This window comes from Schistocerca gregaria, chromosome 10 (genome assembly GCF_023897955.1).
Source record: "Schistocerca gregaria isolate iqSchGreg1 chromosome 10, iqSchGreg1.2, whole genome shotgun sequence".
In the NCBI taxonomy this organism is placed as follows: domain Eukaryota; kingdom Metazoa; phylum Arthropoda; class Insecta; order Orthoptera; family Acrididae; genus Schistocerca; species Schistocerca gregaria.
This window is the reverse complement of record NC_064929.1, coordinates 114,621,025-114,642,476: the sequence shown is the minus strand read 5'-3', so window position 1 is coordinate 114,642,476 and position 21,452 is coordinate 114,621,025. Positions and strand designations below refer to the sequence as shown.

At 42.3% G+C, this 21,452-nt stretch overlaps 1 non-coding gene across 1 annotated transcript; it reads left to right on the top strand.

The window, feature by feature from the left end:
- Positions 1–20,834: 20,834 nt before the first annotated feature.
- Trnat-ugu (transfer RNA threonine (anticodon UGU)) lies at positions 20,835–20,909 on the top strand. Its single transcript has one exon. It is a non-coding gene; the product is annotated as a tRNA-Thr (tRNA).
- The last annotated feature ends 543 nt before the right edge of the window (positions 20,910–21,452 follow it).

Genomic DNA, 21,452 nt, shown 5'->3' with positions numbered 1-21,452 from the left:
TGTGTTCTACTATGGTGCTTTTTGTGTCTCTGCATATTGCAGCACGCAACATAGCTTTGCACACGATAAATGCAACCGTTTCAGAGACAAGAGCGGTCAATTTGACGATCTGATATAAAGTCGAATCGATAGCAAATGACGAAAACGGGCGGATTTCTTAGGTTTTTACTACATATGAACACTTTTTCACATTCTCCCGTGCAACGTGGCGGCTAGTCCTCCCTTCATGCAAAATCTTAAAGTCGTAGCTCATGTCCAAGGCACCAAAGCCGGCTAAAAAGTCAAAAATCGATAACTAAAACTTGAATGGTACTGCTTCTTACTGGTTATTACATCAACTTAGAAGCTACTTCTGTGTTCTACTATGGTGCTTTTAGTGTCTCCGCATATCGCAGCTCGCAACATAGCTTTGCACACGATAAATGTATCCGTTTCAGAGTGAAGAGCGGCCAATGTGACGATCTGACATTAAGTCGATTCGATAGCAAATGACGAAAACGTGCGGATTTCTTAGGTTTTTACTACATATGAACACTTTTCACATTCTCCTGTGCCACGTGGCTGCTAGTGCTCCCTTCATGCAAAATCGTAAAGTCCTAGCTCAGTCCAGATCACCAAAGCCGGCTAAAAAGTCAAAAATCGATAACTGAACTTGAATTGCACTGCTGCTTACTGGCTATTACATCAACTTAAAAGCTTCTTCTGTGTTCTACTGTGGTGCTTTTAGTGTCCCCGCATATGGCATCACGCGACATAGCTTTGCACACGATAAATGTAGCCGTTTCAAAGAGAAGAGCGGCCAATGTGACGATCTGACATTAAGTCAATTTGATAGCAAATGTTGAGAACGGACGAATTTCTTAGGTTTTTACTACATATGAACACTTTTCACATTCTCCCGTGCAACGTGGCTGCTAGTCCTCCCTTCATGCAAAATCGTAAGGTCCTAGCTCATGTCCAAGGCGCCAAAGCCGGCTAAAAAGCCAAAAATCGATAACTAAACTTGAATTGTACTGCTTCTTACTGGCTATTACATCGACTTAGAAGCTTCTTCTGTGTTCTACTATGGTGCTTTTAGTGTCTCCGCATTCCGCAGCACGCGACCGTTTCAGAGAGAAGAGGGGCCAATGTGACCATCTAACATGAAGCCGAATAGATAGCAAATGACGAAAACGGGCTGATTTCTTAGGTAATTACTACATATGCACACTTATGAAATACTCCCGTGCAACGGGGTTGCTAGTCCTCCCTTTATGCAAAATCTTAAGGTACTAGCTCATGTCCAAGGCACCGAACCCGGCTAAATATTCTATAACCTGTAACTAAAACTTGAATTGTACTGCTTCTTACTGTCTATTACATTAACTTAGAAGATTCTTCTGTGTTCTATTATGGTGCTTTTAGTGTCTCCGCATTTCGCAGCAAGAGACATAGCTTTGCAGTCGTTAAATTTAACCGTTTCAGACAGAAGAGTGGCCAGTGTGACGATCTGACATTAAGTCGATTCGATAGCAAATGACAAAAACGAGCGGATTTCTTAGGTTTTTACTACATGCGATCTCTTTTCACATTCTCCAGTGCAACGTGGCTATTAGTCTTCCCTTCATGCGAAATATTAAGATCCTACCTCATGTCCAAGGCACCAAAGCCGGCTAAAAATTCAAAAATCGATAGCTAAATTTGAGTTCTTCTGCTTCTTACTGGCTATTACATCAACTTAGAAGCTTTTTCTGTGTTCTACTATGGTGCTTTTAGTGTCTCCGCATATCGCAGCACGCAACATAGCTTTGCACACGATAAATGTAACCGTTTCAGAGAGAAGAGCGGCCAATGTGACGATCTGATATAAAGTCGAATCGATGGCAAATGACGAAAACAAGCGGATTACTTAGTTTTTTACTACATTCGATCACTTTTCACATTCTCCCGTGCAACGTGGCTGCTAGTCCTCCCTTTATAGACATTCTTAAGGTCCTAGCTCATGTTCAAGGTACCAAAGCCGGCTAAAAAGTTAATAATCGATAACTAAAACGATTATTTTACGGCTTCTTACTGGCTATTACGTCAACTTGGAAGCTTCTTCTGTGTTCTATTATGGTGCACGCGACATAGCTTTGCACCCGATAAATGTAACCGGTTCGGAGAGAAGAGCGGCCAATGTGACGATCTGACATTAAGTCGAGTCGATAGCAAATGACGACAACGGGCGGATTCCTTAGGTTTTTACTACATATGAACACTTTTCACATTCTCCCGTGCAACGTGGCTGCTAGTCCTTCCTTCATGCAAAATCTTAAGCTCCTAGCTCATGTCCAAGGCACCAAAGCCGGATAAAAAGTCAAAGATTGATAACTAAAACTTGAATTATACTGCTTCTTACTGGTTATTACGTCAACTTAGAAGCTCCTTCTGTGTTCTACTATGGCGCTTTTAGTGTCTCCGAATTTTGCAGCACTCAATATAGCTTTGCACACGATAAAAGTAACCGTTTCAGAGAGAAGAGCGGCCAATGTGACGATCTGATATAAAGTCGAATCGATAGTAAACGACGAAAACGGGCGGATTTCTTAGGTTTTTACTACATATGAACACTTTGCACATACTTTCGTGCAACGTGGCTGCTAATCTTCCCTTCATGCAAAATCGTAAGGTTCTAGCTGATGCGCAAGGCACCAAAGCCGCCTAAAAATTTAAAAATCTATCACTAAAGCTTCAATTGTACTCCTCCTTACTGGCTATTACACCAACTTAGAAGGGTCTTCTGTGTTCTACTATGGGGCTTTTGGTGTCTCCGCATTCCTCAGCACGCGACATAGCTTTGAACACGATAAATGTAACCGTTTCAGAGAGAAGAGCGGCCAATGTGACGGCTGACATTAAGTCGATTCGATAGCAAATGACGAAAACGGACGAATTTTTCAGGTTTTTACTACATATGAACTCTTTTCACATTCTCCCGTGCAACGTGGCTGCTAGTCCTCGTATCATGCAAAATCTTAAGATCCTAGCTCATGTCCAAGGCACCAAAGCCAGCTAAAAAGTCAATAATCGATAGCTAAAACTTTTATTTTACGTCTTCTTACTGGCTATTACGTCAACTTAGAAGCATCTTCTCTGTTCTACTATGGTGCTTTTAGTGTCTCCGAATTCCGCAGCATGCGACATAGTATTGCACACGATAAATGTAACCGTTTCAGAGAGAAGTGCGGCCAATGTGACGATCTGACATTAAGTCGATTAGATAGTAAATGACGAACACGGGCGGATTTCTATGTTTTTACTACATATGTACACTTTACACATTCTCCCGTGTAACGTAGCTAATAGTCCTCCCTTCATGCAAAATCTTAAGCACGCGACATAGCATTGCAGACGATAAGTACTACCGTTTCAGAGAGAAGAGCGGCCAATGTGACAATCAGGCTTTAAGTCGATTCGATAACAAATGACGAAAACGGACGAATTTCTCATGTTTTTACTACATATGAACACTTTTCACTTTCTCCCATGCAACTCGGCTGCTAGTCCACCCTGCATGCAAAATCTGTAGGTCCTAGCTCATGTCCAAGGCGCCAAAGCCGGCTAAAAAGCCAAAAATCGATAACTAAACTTGAATTGTACTGCTTCTTACTGGCTATTACATCGACTTAGAAGCTTCTTCTGTGTTCTACTATGGTGCTTTTAGTGTCTCCGCATTCCGCAGCACGCGACCGTTTCAGAGAGAAGAGGGGCCAATGTGACCATCTAACATGAAGCCGAATAGATAGCAAATGACGAAAACGGGCTGATTTCTTAGGTTTTTACTACATATGCACACTTATGAAATACTCCCGTGCAACGGGGTTGCTAGTCCTCCCTTTATGCAAAATCTTAAGGTACTAGCTCATGTCCAAGGCACCGAACCCGGCTAAATATTCTATAACCTGTAACTAAAACTTGAATTGTACTGCTTCTTACTGTCTATTACATTAACTTAGAAGATTCTTCTGTGTTCTATTATGGTGCTTTTAGTGTCTCCGCATTTCGCAGCAAGAGACATAGCTTTGCACACGTTAAATGTAACCGTTTCAGAGAGAAGAGCGGCCAATGTGACGATCTGACATTAAGTCGACTCGATAGCAAATGAAGATAACAGGCTGATTTCTTAGGTTTTTACTACATATGAAATCTTTTCAGATTCTCCCATGCAACGTGGCTGCTAGTCCTCCCTTCATGCAAAATCTTAAGGCCCTTGCTCAAGTCCAACGCACCAAAGCCGGCTAAAAAGTCAAAAATCGGTAAGTAAACTTGAATGGTACTGCTTCTTACTGGCTATTACATCAACTTAGAAGCTTCTTCTGTGTTCTACTATGGTGCTTTTAGTGTCTCCGCATTCGGAAGCACGCGACATAGCTTTGCACACGGTAAATGTAACCGTTTCAGAGAGAAGAGCGGCTAATGTGACGATCAGACATTAACTCGATTCGAAAGCAAATGACGAAAACGGTCGGATTTCTTTGGTTTTTACTACATATGAACACTCTCCACATTCTCCCATGCAAGGTGTTAGCTAGTCCTCCCTTCATGCAAAATCGTAAGGTCCTAGCTCATGTCCAAGGCACCGAAGCCGGCTAAAAAGTCAAAAATCGATAACTAAGTTTTATTTGTACTGCTTCTTACTGGCCATTACATCAACTTAGAAGCTTCTTCTGTGTTCCACTATGGTGCTTTTAGTGTCTCCGTATATCGCAGCACGCGACATAGCTTTGCACGCGATAAATGTAACCGTTTCACAGAGAAGAGCGGCCAATGTGACTATATGACATTAAGTTGATTCGATAGCAAATGACGAAAACGGGCGGATTTCTTAGGTTTTTACTACATATGAACACTTTTCACATTCTTTCGTGCAACATTGGTGCTGGTCCTCCCTTCATGCAAAATCTTAAGGTCCTACCTCATTTGCAAGGCGCCAAAGCCGGCTAAAAAGCCAAAAATCGAAAACTAAACTTTAATTGTACTGCTTTATACTGGCTATTACTTCAACTTAGAAGCTTCTTCTCTGTTCTACTATGGTTCTTTAGTGTCTCCGCATTTCGCAGCTCGCGACATAGCTTTGCACAAGATAAATGTAACCGTTTCAGAGCGAAGAGCGGCCAATGTGAGGATCTGACTTTAAGTCGATTCGATAGCAAATTTATTTATTTATTTATTTATTGTTTTATTTAACCTGACAAGATTAGGGCCATCAGTCCCTCTCTTACATCTAACCAGGCATTCTACTTATTTTACAGTCATATGTTGTAGTAGGCATGTTAAACTACATCTAATACAAAAAGTGAGATAAACAATTAGAAAGGTACACCTCGAAAAATACATTATTGAAGAGAAAGATTTCAGATAGGAGTGCTGGCAGCAGGGAGTGTGGGGGGAACTCATGGTGAAGGGAGGAGAGGAATAGAGGGACATGATGAAACATAATTAAGGAAAATATAAAGGAAAAGAAGACTGCGTGGCTAATAGAGATAGATGAAGAGGAAGGCATCTCAGAAGCAAGATAGGAGACGCTAGCTTTGCTATTTGACATATGAGAGGATTGGCCTTGCACATTAATTTTGTGGAGAATTTTCATGCGGATGATAGTAGGAAATGCTTCAACTTCTTCTTAAAAGCAACAGGAGATTGAATTTTCCTCAAGGTGAGGGGCAGTTTGTTCCAGAGGCGAACAGCGGCAACTGAGAAGGAGTTTGCAAAAGTTTTTGTTTTGTGAGTGGGCACAGCTAGGATACCAGATAAGAGCGACCTCGTGTTTCGATTATGATGGCATTACACGTTTTTAATCTCTGAAGCTAGGTACTGGGGTGCTTGCGCGACGAGGAGTCGGTGAAGTAGACATATAGTGTGGTAGTCACGCAGTTTGTCCGGCCGCAGCCACCCTAGCTCGGAGTATGAAGCACTAACATGATCATATCGGCGAATGTTGCAGGTGTAACGCACACAGGCATTCATGGTTAGCTCTAGCCGTCTTTTGTTTTCACTACTCATGCCTTGTTGAATCACATCACAATAGTGGAGGTTCGGTAGAACGAGTGCTTGCACGAGCTGGCGTTTCAAGTTCTGTGGGAATATGTTCCGAAACTTTTTGAGAGCATAGAGAGAAGCAGACGTCTTTCGGCACACTGCGACTATATTCTCCGCCCAGTTGAGATGCTCGTCCAAAGTTACACCCAAGTTTTTCACTGTTTTCTGATATGGTATTGGAGTACCTTCGAGCAGAATAGGAGGTAGCCGTTCGCGGAAATCTGAACTTATTAATTTCTGATGGGCTATTAAGATTACTTGCGTCTTTTTTGCGTTTAATTTAAGCCCCTGGTTTTTCGCCCATGTCACTACTGAAGACAGATCATCATTCATCAGAGCGATTGCAGTGTTTACGTCTTCAGGTCTGACGCTTAGGTAGAGCTGGAGGTCGTCGGCATATGTTTACAGGAGGACAAAACCGACGAAAACAACAGTGGTCCTAAGACTGATCCTTGTGGCACTCCCGAAGAAACATGTTTCGAGGAAGATTTTTCATTTGCGCAGACAACACATTGCTGTCTGTCTTTTAAGTAGCTTTCAAACCATATCATTGCACTATCAGAGAAATTAAGCTGTTGCACTTTTCTGAGTAATATGTCAAAGTTAACAGTGTCAAAAGCTTTGCTGAAGTCCAGTAGCGTCAATATTGTTGCCTTTCGATTGTCGATGGCATATTTCAGGTCATCAGTTACTTTAATTAGAGCAGTGTTTGTGCTGTGATGTTTACGGAAACCAGATTGAAATTTGTCATATAGACTGAATTCATGCAAGTGTTCAGTGATTTGGTCATGAACAATATATTCAAGTGCTTTGGAAACAGCTGGCTGTATGCTAATTGGTCGGTAATCACTAGGCAGTTGCGGGTTTTCGATCTTAGGGATGGGTCGAATTATGCTTCTTTTCCATGCAGTGGGGTATATTCCGTTCACGAGGGCAAAATTAAATATGTCAGTTAAGACAGGTACTAAGATAGCGGCAACATTCTTAATCATGGTTATACCGATAATGTCGTTGCTTATTGCATCAGAAGAGATTCTCATTATTGCTATTCTTGCCGTATTTGTTGTTACATGTTTTAGATGGAAGGTATCGTTGTTAGTTATCCTGTTTGGGGATTCTTGTGGACGGTAATTATCAGCCGTGCTGGTAATCAGAGGTGCAGAGAAGAATTCATTTAATTCGTTAGCTGACACATGAAAAGTAGTTTCCGATTTTGCCTTTCCGACCCCCAAGCTACGGAGATTCTTCCATAGAGTCGTGGGTTTCAGATCGCTGCATACAAGGGAGCGAGCGTGCCTGATTTTGGCATTGCGAATGCATTGTTTCACTCTGTTCCGTAGCTTTCTATATTCTTCGAAACGCTCGGTTTTCGGATCTGCCTTGAAACGCCTGTGGGCAGCATCATTATTAGTCATCCTTTGACGTAATTCAGCTGTCAGCCATGGAGCAGGAGATTTTCTTACACGGACTGTGTGCGCAGGTGCATGTTTGTCATAGAGGGCAAAGAGTTTATCACCAAGTTCATTAATTTTGCCGTCGATTGAAGGTTCTCTGATTATTTGATGCCATGAGATTTCTGAGCAATCGGCTGTTAGAGCGTCAAGGTCAATACTTTTCATGTTCCTACAAGTTATGTAACGCGTAAAGTCAAAAATCGATAAATAAATTTGAATTGTACTGCTCCTTACTGGCTGTTACATCAACGTAGAATCTTCTTCTGTATTCTACTATGGTGCTTTTTGTGTCTCCGCATATCGCAGCACGCGACATAGCGTTGCACACGATAAATGTAACCGTATCAGAGTGTAGAGCAGGCAATGCGACGATCTGACATAAACTCGATTCGATAGCAAATGACGAAAACGGGCCGATTTCTTATGTTTTTACTACATATGAATATTTTTCACATACTACCGTGCAACGTGGCTGCTAGTCCTCCCTGCATGCAAAATCTTAAGTTCCTAGCTCATGTCCAGTGCCCCAAAGCCGGCTAAAAAGTACAAAATCGATAACTTGAATTGCACTGCTTCTTACTGGCTAGTACATCAACTTAGAAGTTTCTTCTGTGTTCTACTATGGTGCTTTTAGTGTCTCCGCATTCCGCAGTACACGACATAGCTTTGCACACGATAAATGTAACCGTTTCAGAGAGAAGAGCGGCCAATGTGACCATTTGACATTAAGTCGATTCGATAGCAAATGACGAAAAGGGGCGGATTTGTTAGGTTTGTACTACATATGAACACTTTTCTCATTGTCCCCTGCAACGTGGCTGCTAGACCCTGCATGCAAAATCTTAAGGTCCCAGCTCATGTCCAAGGCTCCAAAGAAGGCTAAAAAGTAAAAAATCGATAACTAATCTTGAATTGTCCTGCTTCTTACTGGCTATTACATCAACTTAGTAGCTTCTTCTGTGTTCCACTATGGTGTTTTTAGTGTCTCCGCATATCGCAGCAAGCGACATAGCCTTCCACATGATAAATGTAACCGTTTCAGAGAGTAGAGCGGCCAATGTGACGATGTGACATTAAATCGATTCGATCGCAAATGACGAAAACGGTCGGATTTGTTAGGTTTTTACTACATATGAACTCTTTTCTCATTGTCCCCTGCAACGTGGCTGCTAGACCTCCCTGCATGCAAAATCTTAATGTCCTAGTTCATGTCCAAGGCTCCAGAGAAGGCTAAAAAGTAAAAAAATCGATAACTATACTTGAATTTTACTGCTGCATACAGGCTATTACATCTACTTAGTAGCTTCTTCTGTGTTCTACTATGGTGCTATTAGTGTCTCCGCATATCGCAGCACGCGACATAGCCTTCCACACGATAAATGTAACCGTTTCAAAGTGTAGAGCGGCCAATGTGACGAACTGACGTAAAGTCGATTCGATAGCAAATGACGAAACCTGGCGGACTTCTTAGGTTTTTACTACATATGATCACTTTTCACATTCTCCCGAGCAACGTGGCTGCTAGTCGTTCCTGCATGCAAAATGGTAAGGACCTAGCTGATATCCAAGGCACCAAAGAAGGCTAAAAAGTCAAAAATCGATAAATAAACTTAAATTGTACTGCTTCTTACTGGCTATTACATCAACTTAGAAGCTTCTTCTGTGTTCTACTATGGTGCTTTTAGTGTCTCCGCATATCGCAGCACACGACATAGCTTTGCCCACGATAAATGTAACCGTTTCAGAGAGAAGAGCGGCCATTGTGGCGATCTGGTATTTCGTCGATTCGATAGTAGATGCCGAAAACGGGAGGATTTCTTAAGTTTTTACTACATATGATCAGTTTTCACACATTCTCGTGTAACGTGGCTCCCAGACCTCGTTTCATGCAAAATCGTAACGTCGTCAGTCATATCCCTGGCGCCATAGGCGGCTAATAAGTCAATAATCGATAGCTAAAACTTGAATTGTACTGCTTCTTACTGGCCGATTACATCAACTTAGAGCCGGCCGCGGTGGTCAAGAAGTTCAGGCGCTCAGTGCGGAACCGCGGGACTGCTACGCTCGGAGTTTCGAATCCTGCTCGGGCATGGATGTGTTTAATGTCCTTAGGTTAGTTAGGTTTAAGGAGTTCTACGCTCTAGGGGACTGATGAAAACAGATGTTAAGTCCCATAGTGCTCAGAGCCATTTGAACCAATAACTTAGAAGCTTCTTCTGTGTTCTATGGAGTTGCTATTAGTGCCTCCGCATGCCGCAGCCAGGGACATAAGTTTCCAGACGATAAATGTAACTGTTTTATAGAGAAAAGCATCCAATGTGACGATATGTCATTACGTCGATTCGACGGCAATTGACGAAAACGGGACGATTTCTTAGGTTTTTACAACACATGAACACTTTTCCAATTCTATCGTGTAACGTGTCTTCCAGACTTCGTTTCATGCCAAATCTTAAGGTCGTCGGACATGTCTGAGGCACCAAAGCCGGATAATAAGTCAATAATCGATTACTAAAACTTGAATTTTACTGCTTCTTACTGGCTGATTACATCAACTTATAAGTTTCTTCTGTGTTTTACTGTGTTGCTATTAGTGCCTCCGCATACCGCAGCACACAAAGTAAGTTTGAAGACGACGAAGGTAACCGCTTCACAGAGAAATTTCAAATTCTGTGTCTGTGTCTATTGCCTGCTCATATTGTTTAAAGCAGGTTGCTCTAAATGCCCAGTGGATCTGATTCCATTGATACCTATTCTAAACAATCTCGGATTGGTAAAGACCAAGCTCTGCTTATACTTATAGTCTGGGAAGTTGATATATCTTAGACAGTAAAATATGATGGTTAAAGATGTCCACTGAGTATTCCCATATACACTGAAGTTAGCTTTGAACAACAAATTATTAATTGGCCACCTACTCTTGACTCAATAGCTACTAAGATCTTTCACTAGTGAAGGAGGTGACGACGTTGTTATGTCCACTAGAGGCTTCTGTAGTTTGCTGAAAATGATGTGATATAATTGTGCCTTGTGATTTTCTGTGGAGTTCCAGAGTAAGTTCTATACTGGTGCAGGACATTCATTCGTGCTGTTCTCATTCGAGGCAATCCTGGATTCTGAATCTCAAGCACCAGAGGATTATAATCAGCAATGCAACCTCTGTCTTCCTGGCTGTGCACTATTTCAAAGTGCTCTGGTTGACAGTCTCTTCTCATTGTGCAGTGCTTGTAGATTATTGTAAATAGATTATCTGCATTATTTAGAACATCTCATTCTAAACTTTCTAAAGAACAAGACTTTTCTGTCATGACCACTTTTTGTGTGAGGTGATAAATACCAGGAATTTGATTGCATTTTGAGAACCTAATGGTAACTAACATTATTGTCTATGTAAATTAATGGAACTGGATTTTTCCTGAGGTCAGCAGTTTTCCGAAGGTCGTCGTTTTTCCCGAGGTCGTCGTTTTTCCCGAGGTCGGCGTTTTTCCCCGAGGTCGGCGTTTTTCCCCGAGGTGGGCGTTTTTCCCCGAGGTCGGCGTTTTTTCCCAACAGCGGCGTTTTTCCCCGATGTCGGCGTTTTTCCACGATGTCGTCGTTTTTCCCCAAGGTCGGCGTTTTTCCACGATGTCGTCGTTTTTCCCAAGGTCGGCGTTTTTCCCCGAGGTCGGCGTTTTCCCCCGAGGTCGGCGTTTTTCCCCGAGGTCGGCGTTTTTGCCCCGAGGGCGGCGTTTTTCCCCGAGGTCGGCGTTTTTGCCCTAAGGTCGGCGTTTTTCCCCGAGGTCGACGTTTTTTCCCGAGGTGTGCGTTTTTGCCCCGAGGTCGGATCAAAGATTTTTTTTCCCGAGGTCTAGAAATCTATCGATATATTGAAAATCCAAAGTATTTTCATGTATGTAGACTATACTGTTATGTCATGTCATCTTGAAACATTTATCCGACCACTAGATAATGGTATTTATCAAGATAGCGATATATTTCGTTATATCTATTTATTTCGATAATCGTTTTCTTAGGGGTACAGATTTATTTTGAGACGTCCATACTTTTCCCATTATCGATTCAAATCGATATATCGACTTATGTAGATGCGCACATTAAATCATGATATCGATTTATTTCGAGATATCTATCTATATTGAGGAGTCTATTTATTTCGAGATATCGATTGATTTAGAGTATCCGATTATATCGAGATATCGATTTATTTTGATATACCGACACTATTAAGGTTGTCTATATATTTCCAGGTATCGATATATTTCCATGTATTGGTGTACTACAGATATCGATTCATATCGAGATTTCGATATAATTCAAGGTACCTCCATAACTCTAGTAATCCATAAATTTCTAGATATCGCTATTTTGAGAGATATCTTTATATTACGTGGTACCAATATATTTCGAGATATCGATATATTTCTGTACCTCAATTTATCTCGATATGTCGACTAGCATCGAGATTTCGGTCTATATGGTAAGCCGAAATGCGTCTAGATGTCGATATACTTCGGGATATCGACTCATTTCGGTGTAGCGGTTGTTTGGAGGTGTCGATTTATTTCGAGGTTTCGATTTATTTCACGATGTCGATTTATTTCGAGGTTGCGATTTTTCGAGGGTTGCGATTTATTTCGAGGTGGCGATTTATTTCGAGGTGGCGATTTATTTCGAGGTGTGGATTTATTTCGAGGTGTCGATGTATTTCTAGGTGACGATATATTTCGATGTTACTTGTCGACTGCATCAGCTTAGAACCTATTTCGTACAGAGTGGTGCGACTGCATACCTCAGCAGGCGACATTGATATCCAGACGATGAATTTTACCGTTTCCGAGAGAAAAGCGTGCGATGTGATGAATTGGCACTACTTCATTATGAAAACAAATGACGAAAACGTGAGGTTTTCTTCGGTTTTTCTGCCACTGCTGCCAACTTTCAGCCCACCCCCTCCTCCCCTTCCCCAGTCGTGGCGATCAGCTTTTGTGATGGAAATGGACACAGGAAAGTAATAACGTTCCATGAAATCCCATTCTAGGGACGTTCAAGGGTAAATGTTCCAGACGGTTTATTTGCATTAAGACACGCATACTGCGCATCTACAATGTCACATCTGCCAGATCGTTTCTACTGTCAACAGTGGAAAACAAAACAGCGTACTGAAGAAGCCATAGTGAGACGCGGTTTTTGGTAGACGAAATAATAGGAATACTCTAGCCATTGATAATGATGATCTAATGAGAATTCTGTTATTGTTTTGAAAGATGCATTTAAATATGCATTGAACGTAGCTCCAAATTATTTTGAGAATTATAATTGCGGTATTATGAATCTACATTGGAGATTTTGTAATGCAAAACATTTCGATCTGAGAATACTTTACGTGATAGTACGGCATTGACCTTGTCTGTCATTAGGGTAAAGTTAATTTGCCGCCATTCACATAAAATTTATCCGCCATTAACATAAAATCTATTTTTCAGCGTACTGCAATAAGGACTCACTTCAGATGATTGGACAATTAAAGAGAACTCAAACCGTTATTTTAATAGTATTCGTAGGTCCATTGCAGCATTTACCGTGGACAGTCCCTGAGCCTAGACTGTCAGTTTTATGTAGGGAGTACTACTTTAAAAAAGCACTCCGTGTTCAGGTCACAAGTGGCCAACCAGGACCATCCGACCGCCACGTCATTCTCACTGAGGGTGGAGGAGGAGCTGGCTCTCCCACTCGTTGTGGTAGTTTCCTTTGACTGGAGCCGCTACTATTCGGACGAGTAGTTCCTCAATTGGCATCGGAAGGCTGAGTGCAACCCGAAAAATGCCAACAGCGCATAGCGGCCCATATGGTCACCCATCCAAGTGCCGACCACGCCCGAAACTGCTAAACTTCAGTTATCTGACGGGAACCGGTGTATCCACTGCGGCAAGGCCATTGCCCCTACCACTTTTTATGATATTTTTGATCGTAGTTCAGGTCTGATGGCTGGGAAGAATGGACGTTTACCATGTTATGCACATTTATATTTTCACTACGTCGACACAGCTGGTCCAATTACGACCACAGGTGATGGTAGCCATAATGATCGTGCCAAGCATCCCGTGTACATTAGTTACACCCAAGTGTGTGGGCATCACAGCATTCGTGACATTTAAATTTGTTACTTCTTTGCTACTATATTCGCAATAAATTTTGCAGACAGTATCCGCATATGACGCTGAATGTACCTACAAAATTATATCATTGTACGACACATGTTTCGGGAGATACGTCATAAAAACTCAGGACAAGGCCAGACGCTGCATAGTACGGACGTGGACGCACGGCTCTAAATAAATGCCTGGTCAACACCAAGCTTTTCCGCTAGTCATCTATAAAGATAAAAAATCCCCAATATTGTCTACCAGCGTATTTTTGAAAAACCTTTATTTTGTCATCCATTTTTTTCCTGTAAAAATCGTAAAAGCCGTGCATCATTGTGTTTTTAAAAAGCGTTTCTTATTGTCATCTCTTTTTATGTATTTTAAACCATCTATCGCTTGTGTAACCTGTGGCTACAAGTCCATTCCCTTTATGGTGTAATCGAAATAATAAACAACGCAAAAAAGTGTGGGTCAATTTCTTCCTCATTTTTCAGAACTTCTGATAATAGTAAATCGTTGGCTCTTTGAGGGCATGGTAGGTACATACAAGAGATTAGTGTAAGATTAGAATTTGGGTTAGATGCAGTGCCAGGAGGTTCTGTTTCTATCTGGCTAGCTTCAGAGTACTTCACCATCTACTAAGTGATGCGTTTCATTGTGAATGGTGTGTTCTGTGCTAGGTCTACCCTTTTACTGCACAATGCTGTTCCTTCGATGCTATTAAAACCAGGATGTTATCAAAATATATGCACAGTGGCAGACTGGAGTCTGCAGAAATATTTCCAGTGGTGGGGAGGGGGGAAGGCGCGTCGGGGCTGGAGTGCATGATTCTGAAACTGGCACTCTGTGTACAAATCAGCTGGTCAGTTACGAGGTGCATCAAGCTACAAGACCCTAACTCTATAAGCGCTACAACTGGCCAAAGCTAAGGTTTATCAGTATTGTGGAGAATTCTTATCTGGAAGAGTATACTGTAACGAATAAAAACTCTTTACTCCAGATTCCAGGGAGGGTTGGGGGCGATGGGTGAAAGTGCCCTTTTGCCTATCCTCCCCTCCCGACCTCCTCCCCTCCCCCTCCCCTTCACCCTCGCAGACGCCAATGGCTGGCCCGTTCATTTTGAGAACATCAGAGCTCCAGTAACCTTTCTGAGAAACTGTTCTTGTTGTCCTTGTGCGTCAACCTCACCACTCAGAACACCAGTGGGAATGTTGGTTATCGCTGAAATAACTGGTTTTCGGCTCTTATCAGTTTCCCAACCCTTCTTTAAGCTAATTGTTAAAGCCCGTCACAATACCAGTTCTTGTAATAACCGATTTTCAGTCTTTTATTTACATTATTTTCTCTAGTAAACGTAGAAATCAAACAAAGATTAAACAATTTTTACTTTCTCAGTTTCTTGATAAATGGAATTAAAATGTCAAATTAAATACCCTTATGATGACCTGCAGCCGTTCAGAACGAAATTAGAATTATATTAATACCGTCAGCTGCTCACGTGTGTCGATATATATCAACGGCGACAGGTGACAATGTGTGCACGTCTGGGACTCGAACCCGGGATCTCCTGCTTACATGGCAGGTGCTCTGCCCATCTGAGCCACCGAGGGCACAGACGATAGTGTGACTGCAGGTACTATCTCGCGCACGCCTCCCGCGAGACTCACATTCTCACCTTGCATGTCCACACACTACATTCGTAGTGTCCCACACCGACACACTCATTACTCGTGGAACACATTCTTACCAAGTCCAGTTCGGGGAATACGTGTGCATCTTCACAGAAGAAGGTCATGGCTGGTACTGCCAGAACAATATACTTATATTGATATGGACATGTCTTCCACGAGGAATGAGTGTGTTGGAGTGGGACTCTACGACTGTAGTGTATGGACATTCAAGGTGAGAATGTGAGTCTCGCAGGAGGCGTGCGCGAGATAGTCCCTGCAGTCGAACCATACACTGTGTCCTCTGTGCCTTAGATGGATAGAGCGTCTGTCATTTTAGCAAGAGATCCCGGGTTCGAGTCCCGGTCGCGGCACACATTTTCACTTGTCCACGTTGATATTTATCAACGCCCGCGAGCAACTGACGGTATTAATATAATTCTAATTTCTTTAAATTAAATAGTCAAATAAAACTTTGTCCGATCTTCGCTGCTGGCGAGTGCTTCTATACTACAGAAAACTGGCAATATTATCCTACTGATTATAGTTTTTAGAAGCTCTGCTCAAAAATTATATTGTAATCGGTTATCACAGCACTATGCAGGCATTACGTATAGTCCAGCGATAAAGAGTGAAAACTGCGGCAGGAGAACTCTCTTTTTCGTTTTAATTTCTCTGTTTTTAAGGGCTAAAAGCAGATAACGGCATACTACGTAGACACAGCAGCAGATCAGGCACTTTCTACTTTTATCCAGAACTATGAATGATTTGTTAAATTTTAACTTTTTTCCTTGTATGATGTCGCAAGTCGACCAAATCTAACTTTGTTCTTCCCTCGTTCCGCATATCGTAAAATACTTCCAGACTTCAAGATGGTGCCATTCTATGTTACAACTGACGTTCGACAACAGCGAGAAACTGTGTCCAGTCTCGCGCTCTGCTTGTATAACAGGCACAGTATTGTCTCGGCAATGTTGGACCAATCCATTTGTTGCTCGTTTCTATCAGCAGTGTTATTAAAGTGGCATACATAACTTTTCCCATTTTTTTCTGTAATAACGCCGTATTTCAGTGCTATGGAAATCTTACGAATAAAAATTACTCGTCTTTTTTTTAAAAAGGTTTATTTGAAAACTAAAAATTTTACTACGACATCTGTGGCTAATTGATATATCTGTTTTTACGTGGTTATCAGGAAAAAATGAAAAGATACTTGTTATAACCGAGAGCAAACAAATACTGAAAGACATCGGTTATTCAGAACTAAAATACCCATGTCGTTTTAACTGATCGGTTTTTCTATCTATAAACTGCAGTGTCGCCATAGAAAAGTGTGTCGCTCCATCAATGTCCATAGCAACTTTGAGATATGTGTTTATGCGCAATATCGGCAAATGGAAACACGAAGAGGTAATAAGCACCTGAGCGATAGAATTTATTTCACAGTCAGAAAAGTCGAGTGACAGGCAAGACTGAATCACTGTAATAGAAATTATATGGAAAGCTGTGTAAAGGAAAATTTCCAGTTCTTTCGTGGATTCCAAAACTGAAGCAAATTCCGGGACACCAAGGTGACATAGTCTTATACGGATAGTATTCCATGACTAACGTAATTGGCCCATATACTGTACTGGTATACGGATAATATTACACGACTAACGTAATTTACCTGAAATAATTTACAAACATGTTACTGTAACATTCGCTACTACTCATTACGCTAATTCACCTTCAGCCATTAAGCGCAAATCTCAGTTATGATACGTGCGCCAAACAAAAATTTATCAACCTAGTAACTCAAGACAACTACAAACGATCATTGTGTGCAAAATAAATAGAACACTTCATAAGAAGAACATGACGGGTTTGAATCATTCCCACCGCAAGGGATGAAAAATTCAGGCTCGCACACAAGACCACTTGATAACTAACCAGAAATTAGATTACTTGTAGCTTCGGTGACAATCGCCTTTTTTACATTTTCCCCGTAAAGTAGATAATTATGAAACGTAAGCAACTACTGTAAAATATCTGCGGCAACGGCCTTGCCGCGGAGGTTGCATCGGTTCACGTGGGATCACCGAAGTTAAGTGCGTTGTCGGGCGTTGAAGGCACTTGGATGGGTGATCATCCAGGCCGCCATGCGCTCTTGCCATTTCTCGGGGTGCACTCAGCCTCATGATGCCAATCGAGGAGCTACTCGACCCAATAGTAGCGGCTCCGGTCAAAAAATACCAACATAACGACCGGGAGAGCAGTGTGCTGACCCCCGCCCCTCCTGTTCGCATCCTCCACGGATGATGACACGGCGGTCGGATGGTGCTGTCCCAGTAGGTCACTCGTGGCCTGAAGACGGAGTGCTTACAAAGCAAACTACTCTCCAGTGAATGGTCGTACTACTGAGACCTTGATGCCTGGCATCAATAACAGATGGCAGCACAAGAGGTTGGCTTACGCCTACTGCCGAATTTTGCGATCTGTCGTAAGCCTGCGTAAGCACGTAGGGCCTTCCGTCTTAAGTGCAAGCATATCCATTGCGTTTTCTGTCAAGCGACTTGAGTGGAATATTTCATTATTTCTGAAATTTTATAGAAATGTTTTTCGTTGTATATCCTCACCATCGGTACTGAATTTACTGTAAAATTACTTGCTCACTTTTCGGAACTTCCGTTCATAGTAAATCGATACTATTTGAAGCCGTGGTAGACACGAGTCTAGTGTGCTTCACCTTCAGCACCTTCTGTGTCAGTCTCGGTTAATATGTCGCTGATTTCACAACGAACAGTTCGTTGTCTACTGAGTATACTGTCTGTTGCACGACACTATCCCTCCCACGCTGCTAAATGTAGGTCGTCGGCAAAATATGACTGCAGTGGAACAAGGGCGTCTGCAGAAATTTCCCCAGGAGGTGGTGGTGGCATTGGTAGTGGTGTGTGTGTGTGTGTGTGTGTGTGTGTGTGTGTGTGTGTGTGTGTGTGTGTGTGGAGGACTATTACTATGAAACTCACACAGTCCAGACCGCCAAGGAAAATAAACCTTGAGATTTGGAAAGAGTGTTGATCTTATACCGCTTATACTGCATATTTCAAAATTCCACCTCTAAGGGGGAGACGCAGGACATGAAAGGATTTCTGAATCATGTAGCTATTAAGGTAATTTTGAAGCTAGGCATACGAACATTTGTATCTGGTTTCTAGGTCAGAAATAAAGAAATATGTGTTCCAGTATCTTTGGGAATTTAACCTCTATGAGGTGAAATAGTGGATGAACATTTTATTTTGAGATAAATAATTATGGAAGAACTATGAAAGTATTTTTAAGGCTACATCTACGAAAATTGGTATTTGACTTCAAGGCTACAAATAAGAAAATACGTGTTCCGGTGTTTTTGGAAGTTCAACCCCTAAGGGGATGAAATAGAGTGAGCTGGTGCGTTTCTGGCGCCAGTTTCCGTCGATCGTTGTTTCGATCTTTGAGTCGCGGTCCAGAGGACACTGCTCCCTAAGCGACTGTAGTAGTTCTCTGTGCAGCCCAACATCGGGCTTACCACGCTTACACTGGACACAGTTGCCAACAAATCGCCTGCCATCGCGATACAGGTTGGGCCAAAACATGTATTCCTGAACTCGGTTCAAGGTCTTGAAGAACCTCAAATGACCCCCGTCCGCCGACTCGTGGAAATATCTGAGTGCCATGCTAACTCGTTCCTGTGGAATACAGACCTTCACTTGGCCACGGTTGGCTCCCCCTTTACACAAGAGGCCCGCACGAAGGCAACAGCTAGTGACGACGTCGCCATCCACAAACTGCTGCATATTCGGTCCCCACCCGGCGTCCTCGGCCTGTTTGCCGGCTAAGTCGAAGAAGAAGCCGGGTGTCTCGGAGAGAAGGAAATTCACCCCCAGATCCGGCTCCACGTTTCTGAAAATGGTTCATTATGAAAGCATTATGAAAGCATACCTGACAATTCGTATTCGGCTAATCTGTTACAATTTTTAAAAACTACGTGTTTCACTGGTTTTTAACTTCGAGCATAAGGGGATGAAAATTTTAATGAAATATTTATTGCGTTAAAATATTTTAAATCTGCATCTACGAAAACCGGTATTTCACTTCTCAATTAGATATAAAGAAATATGCGTTATACAAACAAGAATACAAACGGCTTGATTAACAAAAACCTTGGACCCCAGCTGTCAGCATTGCTTTTTGGTCATTCAGCAAAAGACCATGCTTCAACGGCGTTAAGTTTAGAAAAGTTTAGAAAGTGTTGCAGTTTATAAAAGACATAAAGAAACGATTAAAGAAAAAATGCTCTGCAGACCATGAACGGTCTAAGTAAGTAAAGAAGCGGATGATAAGCTAGCTCTTTATGCAAATAAGTTGGTCAGTTTAAGTTCCGAGACATGTCATGCAGCAGGAACGGAATCCTATAGTTGCTACGATTGGCTAAAGGAAAAGTTTTGCAGAATCACGCGAAATCACTTCTGCAAGTGGCTGAGAATCTCGTAATGAATAAAAATTCTGTACTGAGAATTCCAAGGTGGGAGAGGCGAGATTCCTCCCCCCCCCCCCCCCCTTCGCCCTTCTCAGAATCCTATCCTTCTTTACCTACAGCAAAAAATAAATAAATAAATAAAACTAGAGAAATTTCTACTGTGAAACTATTTGCATACAAGAGAACGGCCATTAAAATTTAACTCTTCAAAGTTTTAAGCCCTGCCCCGTTCGAAAATTCAATTTCTTTGTAGTTGCATTTTTTAAAGGTGTACTTGTCTAGACTCCTGGAACGGAAAGGTTTTTTTTTTATCCGTGCTTTACAAAAGTTTCTACAGTCCATTGTTTGAAGCAGTGTCACGGCTGCCATGAGCCGCGCGGGGTACCCGCCATGTGTCCAACGCCTTGTCACGGTTCGCGCGGCTCCCCCCGTTGGAGGTTCGAGTCCTCCCTCGGGCATGGTTGTGTGTGTGTTGTCCTTAGCATAAGTTACTGTAAGTAGTGTGCAAACATACGGACTGATGGTTCAAATGGCTCTGAGCACTTTGGGACTTAACATCTGAGGTCATCAGTTTCCTAGAACTTAGAACGACTTAAACGTAACTAAATTCAGGACATCACACACATCCATGCTCGAGGCAGGATTTGAACCTGCGACCGTAGCGGTCGCGTGGCTCCCGACTGAAGTGCCTACAACCGCTCGGCCACATCGGCCGGTCTATCATGTATTCTAGAAGAGCTGCACGGTCGTCAGTGGCGCCTGTTCTTTCTAGAACAGTTACTATCTTCATATCTATGGTTAAACGTCACCCAGCCATTGACCTTCGTCTGTGCGAATGCGCACAGGCTACCGGAAATCTTACGGGAATCTTCACCTTAGTGTGAGCCAGTAATGAGTGGATGGACAAATACCTATTAAGTACATTACGTAATCGGATTGTGGGCGGTTCGGGGTGTGAGTCTCACGGGAAGCGTGCGAGAGATAAATTCCTGCAGTCGTGCTGTTCATTTGTGCCCTCGATAGCTCAGATGGATTGAGCGTCTGCCTTGTAAGCAGGAGATCCTGGGTTCGAGTCCCAGTAGCGGCACACTTTTCAGCTGTCCCCATCGAAGTATATCAACAACACCTGTCGGCAGCTGAGGGTTTCAATTAATTATCAGTTGTGTAGGTGATTCGATGAACCCTTTGCCAGGCACTTAAATGTGTTTTGCAGGGTATCCATATAGATGTAGATGATAACTCGTCCCGTGTCGCACGTGCTCAAAAGGATTCATACTGCAGAATGCATGCAAACATACTCACCGAAAATACGGACGAATATCAAGTGCAGGCTGCCGAGTGCTGCATATCCAGCTTAGACAGATCGGCTTTTCCTGCCAAGAAGAACAGGAAGTTGCTGTCTAGGAACAATCAGAGGTAGAGGAAGGGCTGATAAATACTCCTTGAATTGCAGACTAAACGTAAATAACGAAAATACATTTTTGGTAAAAATTGGTCAAAACATAATCGTTTGCCCTCCGTATTGGATTAGCTGTTTTGAATATTGAAAATCTGACTTCAGATTCGTTTTCAGCGACATTAAGAATATATGTGTAACACTCAGTTCATGCAAATCGAAGTAATAATATAA